Source organism: Macaca mulatta, chromosome 4 (assembly GCF_049350105.2).
Source record: "Macaca mulatta isolate MMU2019108-1 chromosome 4, T2T-MMU8v2.0, whole genome shotgun sequence".
Taxonomy (NCBI): domain Eukaryota; kingdom Metazoa; phylum Chordata; class Mammalia; order Primates; family Cercopithecidae; genus Macaca; species Macaca mulatta.
In genome coordinates, this window is record NC_133409.1 from 67,473,303 (window position 1) to 67,486,885 (window position 13,583).

A 13,583-nucleotide genomic window follows, 5' to 3' on the forward strand; every position below is an offset into this window, starting at 1 on the left:
CCAGAGGTATGGGGAGCTCATGTCTGTGAGGCTTCCTGGAGGAGGTGTCACCTGAGTTGAATCTTGCAGGATGAGTACAAGGTCCAAACTGAGAGGGTGTAACTTGAAATAGCTTGATACAGAGGAGGAACTAAAGGCAGTGAAGGATGCTGGGGTATAAAGTGTGAGGCAGGAGGTAGCAAGAACTGAAACTTGACATTGAACAGTTAGGCAGAGCCTGCATCATGCGTCAATCACCTGGTTTACTCCATTTGTTTAAAAAACAGGCTGGGTGTGGTGGCTCGTGCCTGTTAAGTCCAGCACTTTGGGAGTTCAAGGCAGGTGAATCACTTGAGGTCAGGAGTTTGAGACTAACCTGGCTAACATGGCAAAACCCTGTCTCTACTAAAAATACAAAAATTAGCCCAGCATGGTGGCGTGTGCCTGTAGTCCCAGCTACTCAGGAGGCTGAGGCACAAGAATTGCTTGAACTGGGGAGGTGGAGGTTGCAGTTAGCCCAGATCACATTACTGGACTCCAGCCTGGGTGAGAGAGAAAGACCCTGTCTCAAAAAAAAAAAAAAAAAGCAAAAAGCAACAATAGCAACATCTGTAACCACAATCATCTTTCTTTCTTCTGGTGTTCTACGAAAGATAGGCAGGAAGACAGATGAGGATGTTTCCCTGGTCTCTAACCTGAAGCTGTAGATGCTTACAACATGTAATACTGTCCCACACTCCCCACCTCTTCCCAACCACATGCCAGTCCACTCCACTTCATCATTTCCAAGTACACCCTTCAAAGTAGACTTCGCCTTTTCCCAAGGATGCAGTTCCTTCTCTCCTCCTCCTCCTTGCCCTCTGCTCCTGTTAATTCACTGACCCACTGGGCAGCAACTCCAAGTCTGTCACTCTCTCCCACCCTTATTCCAATGCTCCTGTCCCAACAAGGAGTGACCCAAGCAATGAGCTTTACAGCCAGCATCTGCTCCTTCTGGAATGGCCCTTCTCATAAATGTAGGAACCTCATCAGTCCTTCCTCAGCCAATAAAAATGAGATAATAGAGGTTGAAAGGCTTTGAAAACACAAGAGACGCACAATTCAGTGTTTTTGTTACTATCATTTGAGGCCTCTAGACTTCTGAGGAAGCTACTTCTGGTCTGTGAGAACTTCATGAAGGTGGAATTATTTGACTTCAGTAAAGGCCCTCCCAAATGAAAACCTTGATTAAAAAGTTTAAAAATTCAGAAGGAATGGTGAAGGGAGGGAAGAACTGAGAACAAATTATTAAGAGGTTGGAAATTTCAGAGCCTTCTTTGTTGAAGAAGGTGGCTGAGCCCCAAAAGAAATCCAAGTCCTGAGTTTCTATTACTTCTAATAAACTGCATTAGCATGTTACCAACACTTACAAATGGATTTAAAAGAAGACTAGGGCATTAAACTAAAAAGTAAGCCATGAGACTGTTACCAAAATAAAAGGAAAACAAGAGGGATTTCCTTTTGTCCTTGTTCAGAGAAACTGAAAACAAACTTGGATTGCATTAACAGAAGTATCTGTTCTACCAACTGCAAAAGTGCCAAAGGAGATAATATAGGTTCCCAACTCTATCATGAGTCCTTCCAGGTGAACAGGGACCGTGTTAAATTAAGGCAATGACATTCAGTCTTCCAAGAAGGGAGCCTATAAAACTGAGAAACCAAAGCTAATCCAGTTCTTGCCCATTCTTATCAGAGAGGCTGAAGGACCTGTCTCACCTGACACTGTGTCATCTTCATGCTGCTTCCTCAGATAAAGGAGTCAGTGAGACGTTACCAATTCACATGGTAAATAACAAACTCGCCTGAGTTTTTCGGATAATCGAATGAGTTTTCCTTTGTTCATTCCATCCCTCCCCATTTGGAATTTGGATGGAAGAATGTCTAAGTCAATGAAAATCCAACTAAAGAAACATTGGCCTCTTTGTGGAGAAATCTCACATTTAAGTACAAAAAAAATTAAGCATATAGGGGAAGAAAGTTCAAAGACTTTTGCTTCCTTTGTTCTTTTAAATATTTTATTTGGAGTTCGGCATTACAGTCAGGACAACCCACAGTAAGAAAAACAGACTTTCGTATAAAAATTACTGAAAAGTGCTGTACACCAACATACTTTTATATCTACCATACTTTTATATTCTTTATATCTTTCATTTTAAAATATTTATGATGTGGCAGATTTATGGTAGCTTTTTATTGTCCTTTTTGCTTGGCCATATTTTATATAATAAACAGGAACTGATTTTATGATAAAAGTATTTGAAGACAAAGAATAAGATTTGATACCATGAGATCTTTCTTTCTTTTAAATCCAAATAGTTAAGCAGATCAACCTATGAAGAGCGAGAAGCCAAAGGAAATGTTTCATGATAAGGTAACTAGATGGTATTTTTCCATTTAGCTGTTTGACCTCTTTCATGTGACACCAGTGTGTTTTCCTGGATAAAATTACAATCCCAGATATTCAGACGTTCAGATTCATATTTTCCATCTTAGCCCACAAAAGCTTTACTTTGGGGATTTTGCAGAAAATTCTGGCTTGTGTTTCAGTTATTTGCCTTTTCTCTGTGGAAGCCAGTAGGAAACAGTAGTGGATCCCGACAATCCCCAGACTTCCCAGGGAAAGTGCAGAGAGGCTTGGCATTAATTGATTAAGAGGTTCTTTTAAAGCAGCAACTTCTCTCTAAAACAACTCACATTAAATCATGAGACTAGCTGCAAACTACAATATTTGTAAGAGACATAAATATTGAACAACACAGTGACACTCTCCTAGGAGCAGGAACTAGAAGTGGAAAGAGCAGTGTTCCACGTAGACTCAGTAAGACTTGGAAGCTGATCGTATCTATTCATTCACTCAAGAAAATATTGGCTAAGCGTCTCCTGTGGGCTGGCAGTCTCCTAAGCCCTGAAACAGGAGTGAACAAGTGAGGCAAAGCCCCACCTGTCATGGAGCTGACATCCTAGTGAGGTGAGGGAGATAATTAATATATATCAGGTGGTGACCGAAAGCTAAGAAAAATAAGGTAAGAGGACAAGGAGTAACTGTGGATGCTATTTATGGTCAAGAATCAATAGTGTGTTCTGAGGCAGGTGTTCTCTACATGGGGTCCACAGATCCCCACAAAAAGTTCATGGGTAAATTACAGAGGATCTCTGAATGATAGTGGCAAAAAGTGCATCATAGTTTTACCAACTTAATGTTTCCTTCATTTTTGAACGTAGGCAACAAACAATGGCAGTATTAACAGTACCTATCATGCCACCAATAGAATTCATAGATATTTTATATCAATTATTAGAGAAGGTGTCTCAGTCCTTCATACTAACATAATTCTTGGATCAATGTCATGGTAGATATTAGACCCACTGAGAAATCTTGTTATTCAATACATTGAACAAGCATGTATATTACCTATCACAACTTTGTAGTATTTTGATAAATAATTCAATAGTTTAGGTCTCCTTTGTAATCCTGTTTATTATATACATTTAAGCATATTGCCCTGAAAAGTGTATCCTTAGACTACATCAAACTGCCAGGAAGTCAGTAGCAGAAGTGCTTTAAGAAAAACTTCCCATACCTCTTCACATAATATTAAAAATATGAGTACTCAGGGGTTGACATTTAGAACAATAAATAATTTTTACTGCTCCATCAAGAGCATCCTTAAGTTAAACTGGTGTTTTTATTGTTGTGAGCATGATGGTGAAGAATACCATGGCCTGTGGAACACTTTGGTTCACTGTCTGCATTCTTGTGAATGAGCTGGCTGTTTATGATCATAGCTTTGCTCCACCCACACAAATGTCAACACGTTCGAAAGAGCAAAGAACACCTTAGGATTCTTATGAAAACCACTTGGTTCTTGTGGACCCCTGAAAGAGTTTTAGAGTCCTGCCGGGGGTCTGTGGACCTCACTTTGAGAACCACTGTGCTAGATTAAATGGCAAATACAGATTCCTTTAAGCACTTGGACCACCCAGAGGACTCTATTTGCATGAAAATGTGTTGGTGGTGGTTGTAGTTTTGCTGTCCAACTCTTTGAAATTGAAGTTTTAACCAAGCATTTAAGGGAGAATTTTAAAAATCTCAGTAGAAAATAATCTTCTGTTGACTTTTTTTCATGGCCCCAGAGACCTAGCATGAGAGTACAGGTCAGGAAATATATTTTACAGCAGGAGCACACAGATGGCCCTTGCTCAACGAAAGAAATAACCAATACTTGAGGGAATCTTAACCTCTTTTTTGTCATGAACCTCTTTAGCAGTCTAGTGAAGTCTACAGACCTCTTCTCAGAATGTTTTTAAATGCGTATCATAGAATACTTAGGATTACAAAGAAAACAAATTATATTGAAATGCAGTTCTATCCACAGACCCGTTTGGGCAGCTCAGCATTCAAGGCTAATAACCACTTGCTTCCTCCAATCCCAACTGGCAAGGAGGAGCACCAAAGGAGATGACATTTGTTTCTTAGTGTGTTTGTTTCTAGGTCAGTTAACATTTTAAATGCCCAAATTCTGAATGTCAGTAAGTTCGATTTCTACGTCTAACAAGGCCAGGGCAAGAAAGTAGAATAAGAAGAATGAGTTTCTCCTGAGCCGTCCGTAAGACCTAGTGGCACATGTCACCAGCTAAATATACAATCTTCCTAAAGGAGAGTGGCCCTGGGCTGGGGGCCAGGAAGATCTTGGGCACCATCTGCATAATAGTCAAAGACCACTGAGAATTCTCCAGTGGTAGCTTCTAAAAATTTGGTTACTCTTTTTGAAAAAAAAAAAATTGTTTTATATTAAAACTTTATTTTTGTCTGTTTTTTAAACCAAACTAGCATCCTTAAGCTTATTATACTTGGAGAAATGGTCTAGACTTTAGTGCTAAAAGTTAAGGATAAAAGAATTTAGAGACTTGTGTGACTTACTAAAGGATAAAACCAATAACAAGCTGATACTGTTTGTATATTTGCCCCCACCCAAATCTCATGTTGAATTGTAATCCCCAGTATTGGAGATGGGGCCTGGTGGGAAGTGTTTGGATCATGGAGGCAAATTTCTCATGAATGGTTTAGCAGCATCCCCTTGGTGCTGACCTCATGATAATGAGTGAGTTCTCAGGAGATCTGGCCATTTAAAAGTGTGTGGCCCCTCCTCCCCTGACTCTCACTTGCTCCTGCTTTCACCATGTGATGTGGCTCCTCCCACTTTACCTTCTGCCATGATTGGAAGCTTCCTGAGGCCTCCCTAGAAGCTGAGCAGATGCCAGCACCATGCTTCCTGCACAGCCTGCAGATCACTGGGTCAGTTAAACCTCTTTTCTTTATAAATTACCCAGTCTTGAATATTTCTTTCCTTTTTTTTTTTTTTTTTTCTTTTTTTTGTCGAGACAGAGTCTCACTCTGTCACCCAGGCTGGGATGCAGTGGCATGATCTTGGCTCACTGCAACCTCTGCCTCCCAAGTTCAAGCCTCAGCCTCCCCACTAGCTGGGACTACAGGCCTGCACCACCGCAATGGCTAAGTTTTGGTCGAGACAGTTTTCACCATGTTGGCCAGACTGGTCTCAAACTTCTGGCCTCAGGTGATCCACTTGCCTCAGCCTCCCAAAGTACTGAGATTACAGGCACCAGCCCCAGTGCCCAGCCTCAGATATTTACAGCAATGCAAGAATGGGCTAGTAAACAACCTAGTAAAATTTTCTACTCCCCTGGTGGAATGGTTGTAAATTAATGAAAAACAATGTATTCACTTTAATAGGAGAGAGTGTTGGTTCTGATAGTGGAAAACTGCTGACAATCCAAAGAGCCTCTCTGCTTAATCTTACAGTTCATGAAAGCATTCCAGCATCATGGTCTCCTCTGATTGTGTTTTCTGGGGGACTAATATTGAAATGAGTTGTTCTTCTCTGATTCAAGGGTAAGGAGGTCAGTTGGTCACTTGAAACTATTCCAAGACTAGGAAACCAAACTATGATTTTAAATTTGCCACAAATCATCCACCAGGCAGATATTCACCCCTTTGCTAGTCAAGAGTTTCATTGTGGTCTTTACAGTCCTACTTTGTTTTCTCATAAAGGAAAGCATACTCTCTGAGACTCCACAGCTTTTCCTGTCTGTCCCCAGTCCCCACCACCAGGCTCTTTTCCTTTTTCCCATTTTTCCTTGCCCCCCTCACTGCAGTTTCTCTTTCAGGGCCGAGATGAATCCTCAAGTCCTTGCATTTCCAAGACCACTTCATCCAATGTTGCTGAACCCTTCATAGCCCTTAATCTATAGGTTCAAAACTCAAAGTACCTATTCACCTCTTACCTCTGTGTAATGCTATCTTGTAGTCTATAAAGCATTTTCACATATTTTTTCTTTAATCCCCATACCCATCCTGTAAAAGAATTTGTCCTATCCTTATTTTGTGTGTCTGTGTGAGACAGTCTTACTGTCGCACAGGCTGGAGTGCAGTGGGGCGATCTCGGCTCACTGCAACCTCCGCCTCCCAAATTCAAGCAGTTCTCCTACCTCAGCTTCCCAAGTAGCTTGAATTATAGGTGCACACCACCGCTCTTGGCTAATTTTTGTGTTTTTAGTAGAGATGGGGTTTTGCCATGTTGGCCAGGCTGGTCTCGAACTCCTGGCCTCAGGTGATCCACCCGCCTTGGCCTCCCAAAGTGCTGGGATTCCAGGCGTGAGCCAATGTGCCAGCCTCAGTCCTGTCCTTATTTTAGAGGTAAGAAACCTGATGCTCAAAAAGATGGAGTGCTTCACCCATTGTGACTCAGCAGCTAGTACGGAAGCAAGACCCAAACCCAGATCATCTGATGGCTAAGCCAGGGTTTTCTTCTCTATTCCACAGGTATCCTCTGTGTTCTAGTCGTATTACAAACACTGCTTTTTCCTTATCTACCAGCATCATTCTTGTCAGAAACATACTACAGCAGATTATAAAATCTTATTTTGAAGTGGCTATGACTAAAGACAATGGGGCATAAACCAGTTACCTGTGGGTCACATGTGACTTGCTGATGTGTTTTGTTTCATGTACAGGTTTTGTTTTTGTTTGAGTACCAACATTTAAGAATTAAGAGATCTCACACAAAGATCCAAATCCAAATTTCTAACTTCTCTTGAGAGGTTAGAATACTGGGCAACGCTGGGACAAATTTTGTGTGACAGAGACTGGCTGGAGCTGAACAGCATCTGCCCCCTGTAGACAGGACATGTGCGTTCCTGGCTTGCCCTGCGTTTCTCCATCCCTCAGTGTCTGCAGGTACAGGGCCCTATTCATGCATTCACATGACCTGGCAGGCACCTGTGGGCATTGGTATTTGCTGTCCCAGCTCTGGAGTGTGTATTCAGCAGGAGGAAGGGGCAGAGTGGGGACGGACTACATACAACACAGTGCCCAGCAGATGTTGGGAACCCAGTAAGAGCAGCTTTGAAAGATGTTACATTCATTGAGTGTTATACCTTGAGCGTTGAAAGTGTTTATCTCAGTCAGCAAAGAGAATTGGTTCTTCCACTCTCTGGCTTTGAAAACTGTTCATGATAAGACAGAGGAAGAGAAAGACTCCCTCCTAAATATTATATGTTTAATCAGGTTTGTTGTTGTTTCTGAGACAGGATCTCACTCTGTCACCAAGGCTGGAGTGCAGTGGCATGATCTTGGCTCACTGCAGCCTCCACCTCCCAGGTTCAAGAGACTCTCCTGCCTCAGCCTCCCAAGTAGTTGGGACTACAGGCACCTGCCACCATTCCCAGCTAATTTTTGTATTTTTAGTAGAGCTGGGGTTTTGCCATGTTGGCCAAGCTGGTCTTGAACTCCTGACCTCAGGTGATCTGCCTGCCCCAACTTCTCAAAGTGCTGGGATTATAGTCACAAGCCACCGCGCCTACCCTATTTAATCAGTTTTTCACCAGGAAGACTCTGCTTTTCCTCCTACAGATTCTTTCCCTTGTGTGTCTAAATAATAAATATAGTTCTACATTTACTCAGTGGAATTGATCTCTTCATCATCAGAGTAATTAACATATTTTAACTTGAGTGTATATTTGCTTTTCTTTGGCTTTGGTTCTCAACTTGAGGAAAGATAGATCTGGGAAATTCTGTTTTAGTACTTCTTCATTTCATATTTATGTGTGTAGAAGTTATTCTAGTGACTTGAATTTTTTGTGTGTTTATAGAGCCTTGATCTGATTCATGGGTAGTTAATCTAAAAAGGGGAGGGAATATGAATAAGAGAAAGAAAAGAGTAATAAGAGAAAAAAAAAGCTATTATGACACAGCCTTTGTTTTTTATGTTTTTAATTAGAATTTTTATTTTAGATTCAGGTTGTATATGTGGAGGTTTGTTGCGAGGGTGCATTGCATGATGATGCCGTTTGAGCTTCTGTTGATCTTCGCACCAGATATTGAACATAGTACCCAACAGGAAGTTTTGCACCCTTTGCTCCCTCCCTCCCTGCTTTTGGAGTCCCCGTGTCTGTTCTCATCTTCAGAGGATATGAACTGGGGTTTATGTTGGTTCACTAAATGTATATATCCTAAGATGTACCTGCATATAATAAAAATAGAGAACATTCTACAAGGAAGCTATGAGAGAAATCTCAGATACCAGCATAATAAAGGGGCTTGATTTTGTATTTTTTTTTCCCTTGGATTCCATGTAGTCATGTTTTATTTTAGAAGAGAAAGAATCCAAGAAGCAGGGACAATGAAAGGGTCAGAAATGAGATCTCTAAACAAACTTAGGATGGAAAATTATAAAGGTCTGAGGATTCATAAAGAACCTGACCCACTGAAAAAACAGTCCAAGAAGCTTTAAAGTAGAGTGAGAAAGGTGGAAAATGAATGAGTGAATGAATGAAAAAAATGAATTAGAAAAAGGGAAAATGAAGGCAGGAAAAACATTGAGCTTCCTTACAGAATGTTCCCTAATATTCTTATTATATGCAGCTATGTTTTAGGATATATGCATCTAGTGAACCAATATAAACCCCGGTTCATATTCTCTGAAGATGAGAACACACACTGGGGAACACACCATACTAACAGTCATTTATTTTTTCTGGGATTTTTTTGTTTGTTTTTTATAACATTATGGAAAATTTTATATATTCATAAAAGAGAATAGTCCAGTGAAGCTCCATTTACAGACAATTCTTAGTCACTCATGATACTAGCATCTTGAGAAACCGAAATTCCTTGTTAATTTAAAATTATTTTATTTAGTTTCAACATCTCTTTATTAAACTTATTATGAGTCCTTAATGACCTTCTGGGTTGGGATTATGGAGCCACAGAAAAGAGAAGCTGTGGGCCAGCCTAAAAAATCCACAAACATGCTGTTTATACCCTGGATAACCAGAGGTTGAAAGTGTGACTTTTGTGGTTTGTTTTGGGTTCTTAAGCCAAAACTATTAGACTATTGGATGTGAAAGCAAACAAAATTCTGAACCTCTTGAGCTAAGAAGGCAAAATCATTAAAATTCTGAGACTGAGACAGTTGCTGTGGCTTTTCAAAATTTGTGTGGCCCAAAGGGGCCATAAATAACTTTTATGGTATAAATCCCTTAAAGAACATTCTTGGTTTCCCAGGAATTCCTGCCGTTCTTACAGTCACAAAGCTTCATGTTGGTTGAGAAGATGTTTGAGCTTGAGTTTTCTGTTCAGTACTGCCTCCAGGAAGTACTAAACTGTGGAGACGTGGACTATGCTGTGGGCTTCTTATAACAAGTGAAATGAACAGATTTGAGGTGAATGGTTCTTTTCTCTCCACCTTATCATTCAACTTTTCACCAAAGTCTGCAGTATCCCTTCTGATCTCTGGCCTAAGTTTTATAGACACCTTTTCCTTCTGGTATTACAAGCAGAGCACAAAAAAGTTAAAATATATTTCCATGATTACTTTAAGCTTGAGAACAGCAAAATTGTAGTCCCCGTGGAGTGCACTGGCAGTGCATTCATATAATATCACACTGCCCCTCCTACAGAAAACTCAAAATGGTGATCTCTCCATTTTCTATGTGACTAAGTAGGGGGTAGGGATGCGGGCCCCTCTGTAAACCTGACCTCCTGCTTATTTTAAGAGTTTCATCAGCATCTCAAGATGGGTCAATATAAGAAGGACAGATAGCCCCATTGACTGTATGCTTCAGAATATAATCAGTGCAACCCCTTATAGGCTAAGGCTGCTGCCATGTGTGTGCTGGTCTGAATGCAGCAAGCAGCGCAGCACTGCAGCCCAGGTGGCTGGTGCATGCCTGGTTAACCAAGGCATCACTTATAGCACTCACAGCAGTCAGCCAGCGGCAGAGATCCAGCCACGTGGCTCCTTCTGGGCTGCAGAGATGAGAATCACAGACGACCAAGATGCAAAATCCCAAAGTCATTATTCCTCTAAGTGGAGCCCACATCTGGAATGCACCTTTTCCAGCAGGGAGTAGTTTATAGGTCATTTAATGTCATTTCAGTCACGCAGATATCTAATAAGAAAAAGTATCAACCATGATATATCTTTATCTATAGATCACTTAAGTACTTTTTGTTCAAAATTTAATGGTACTTGTATTCAGGACTTGACTTCACTGATGAAATTTTTATGATGTTGTTTATTGAAAAACAGTAGTATCATCTGAAACCTTTTATTAGACACCCAGACTCCCATGGTGATTTGCTAGGCATAGCATAATTCAAATAAAAATTTCATTATCTTTGAATACCACTTTTAGAAACTATAATAAAACACCTATCTGGTACTGGGTGGGTACCATAATACAGAGAGGCAAATCTTCTAGGTTAGAATATACTTCTAATACAGAATATGTAGAACAAAGATTATAACTTTTTATATTCAATGCATACTTCAAATACTGGAACTTTTGGCAACATGCAACACTAATAATAGACTCAAAGCAACACCATTAAGACAAAGTCACTGCTATAATGTAACAGGTGTCTCACAGGGTCTGTAAGAAGAACCCTCAGAATATGGCTGTTGGATATCTGACTTAAACTGTGCATTGCCCTTTGCTCTCTGACATACAGAGCAAAAATGATTACGTTTCATTAAACATGTGACCTTGCTTTGGCATAGACTTGCCATCTTACCCAACTTCTTTCCTCAGATTTAGCAAGTTTCACTCCTTACACCCCAGTTTATCCATGCCTCTGTACTCAGTATTTCCTCTGATAGACCTCACTGTAGGAAAGAAGCATGAATAGCCCATACAGGGCTCCCAATCAAGCTGCTATAGTGAGTTCACACTCTCTTGATCCCAAATATATTGTAATGATTGATAGAATATAAAAAGAAGAAATCCAAAGGATTTACCAGCTTTATTATAAAATAAGAGCATCCTCATGCATGGAGGAATTCCTGAGTGGTGAGCAATGACGAATCCACAGGCCAGCTGGGCTCTGGTCCAGAATCCAGTAGTGGCAGCCAGGAATAGGACAAGGTAAAGAAGACTAGAAGTTCCCTGGCTAACATGAGGGCCAGACCAGGCTCAATGCTTTAAACCAAGGCCTGGGGTGAGAAGCCACACTTCCCCTCACTTTCAAGTAAAGGAAGTTAAACGTAGCAACTGCTCATCTTCTGCCTGGAACTATGCCTTTATAAGAGGCTAGAGATGTAGAGAGATGGAAAAACAAAACCACAAACTCACAAGTAAGAAGTGAACCAAGCTATTTGCTCCTTTGTAACCAAATGTGTAATATTCTCCTTGCTCTCATAAGATGGGAAGTAAAACTAAGACCTGATTCTGGACTGAGGATGCAGGAGTCCAGATGATAGTAGCCACACAACCACTAGAGTAAGACAGAGGGTGAGAAGGAGGAAGAAATGGAGACAGAGAGAGGAGAGAGGCAGCAGAGAGAGGAAGGAGACGGAGGCAGATTATGAATCTCCCACCCAAAATGAGCCTACAGACCATACATTCTAAGGAACATGGGGAGAAAAATCCAATACCAAGAAAGGCAGGCAGCAAAATCTAGTATTGGAAAATGAATACACTCCAGATGGCTTTAAGGAACAACCTGACAAAGTCTTTAAAATAAATGTGCCTAGGATGTTTGAAAAGACAAAAGAATGAATAGCTTCCATTTAAAAAGAGCAGAAAATTGTAAGAGAGACATGAAACAAGGACACGAGGATATCTTTAAAATAATTAAGTAAAATGAAAAATATGGTTATTGAAGTAAAAATTTAAGAAATGGATAAACTCTAAACTAAAGTTAAAGAGAACATTAATGAATTTAGAAAATAGTCAAGAGAAATTCACCAAGAATGCAATACAGAAAGAGATAGATAGATAGATAGATAGATAGATAGATAGATAGATAGATAGAGCAGTTAAGAGATATGGAAAAAATATTGTAAAGTTTCAATAGACATCTAATAGGAGATCCAGAAAAAAAGAGAATGGAAAAATGTTAGGGAAGAAATATTTGAAGCAATTAAAAGACAAAATATTCTAAAATTGGAGATATGATTCTTTCTTTCTTTCTTTCTTTCTTTATTTATTTATTTTTGAGACACAGTCTCACTCTGTTGCCCAGGCTAGAGGGCAGTGGCCTGATTTCAGCTCACTGCAAGCTCCACCTCCTGGGTTCATGCCATTCTCCTGCCTCAGCCTCCTGAGTAGCTGGGACTACAGGCACCCGCCACCATGCCCGGCTAAATTTTTTTTGTATTTTTAGTAGGAACAGGGTTTCACTGTGTTAGCCAGGATGATCTCAATCTCCTGACCTCGGATCCACCCGCCTGGATGATCTCAATCTCCTGACCTTGGATCCGCCCACCTCGACCTCCCAAAGTGCTGGGATTATAGGCCTGAGCCACCGTGCCCAGCCTGGAGAGGTGATTCTTCATACTAAAAGTATACTGGGAGTACCGAACAGAATAAACAAACTTAAATATTCACACAAGTATTTTAGAGTGAAACTGAATATATCAAGGAAAAGGAAACAAAGCAGATGACCAATGAAAGAATCATAATTAGGCTCATAGCAGACTTCTTGCCAGCAACAATGGATATCAGATGACAGTACAGTAATATCTTCAAAGTGTTGAGATAAAAAAATTGTGAACCTGGAATTTTATACCCAGCTAAACAATCACTGGACTGACCTTTTTCAGACACAGAAAGAGTTTCCTACTTACTGACTTCATTAAAAGCATTACTAAAATATGAATTATGGGGGAAATTAAGGTACAAGGGCATAAAAAGCAATAGTGAACAGAGCTGTTGAGTAAAACATGTTGGTAAATGAGTTGAATATTAAGTGTTAAAAGTTGTATGTTTAAAAAAGATTACGATTAGCCAACTTTAAAAAGAAGAGGTGAGTGGTGTTTAATGGATAAAGTTGCTAAAATTCATCTCAGATTTGGAGGAATATAAGAAAACTAAATTACTTCACGCTTTATTAGAAAAAATTTAGTCAAGTTTGAATGTTAAAAAAAATTTAATGACTTTTCCGTTCACTCATCTTTCTCACCATCTGTTTACAAATGAATTTTTAAAATTCTGTGCCCTTCCTCAGACTCTTTCAGTAATGAAAGAATCTTAAGCTCCTTTGT

The 13,583-nt window shown here is 40.1% G+C and overlaps 1 protein-coding gene across 3 annotated transcripts in view; it reads left to right on the plus strand.

Moving 5' to 3' along the window:
- UST (uronyl 2-sulfotransferase) overlaps positions 1-13,583 on the plus strand; it is a 315,313-nt gene that overhangs the window by 229,340 nt on the left and 72,390 nt on the right.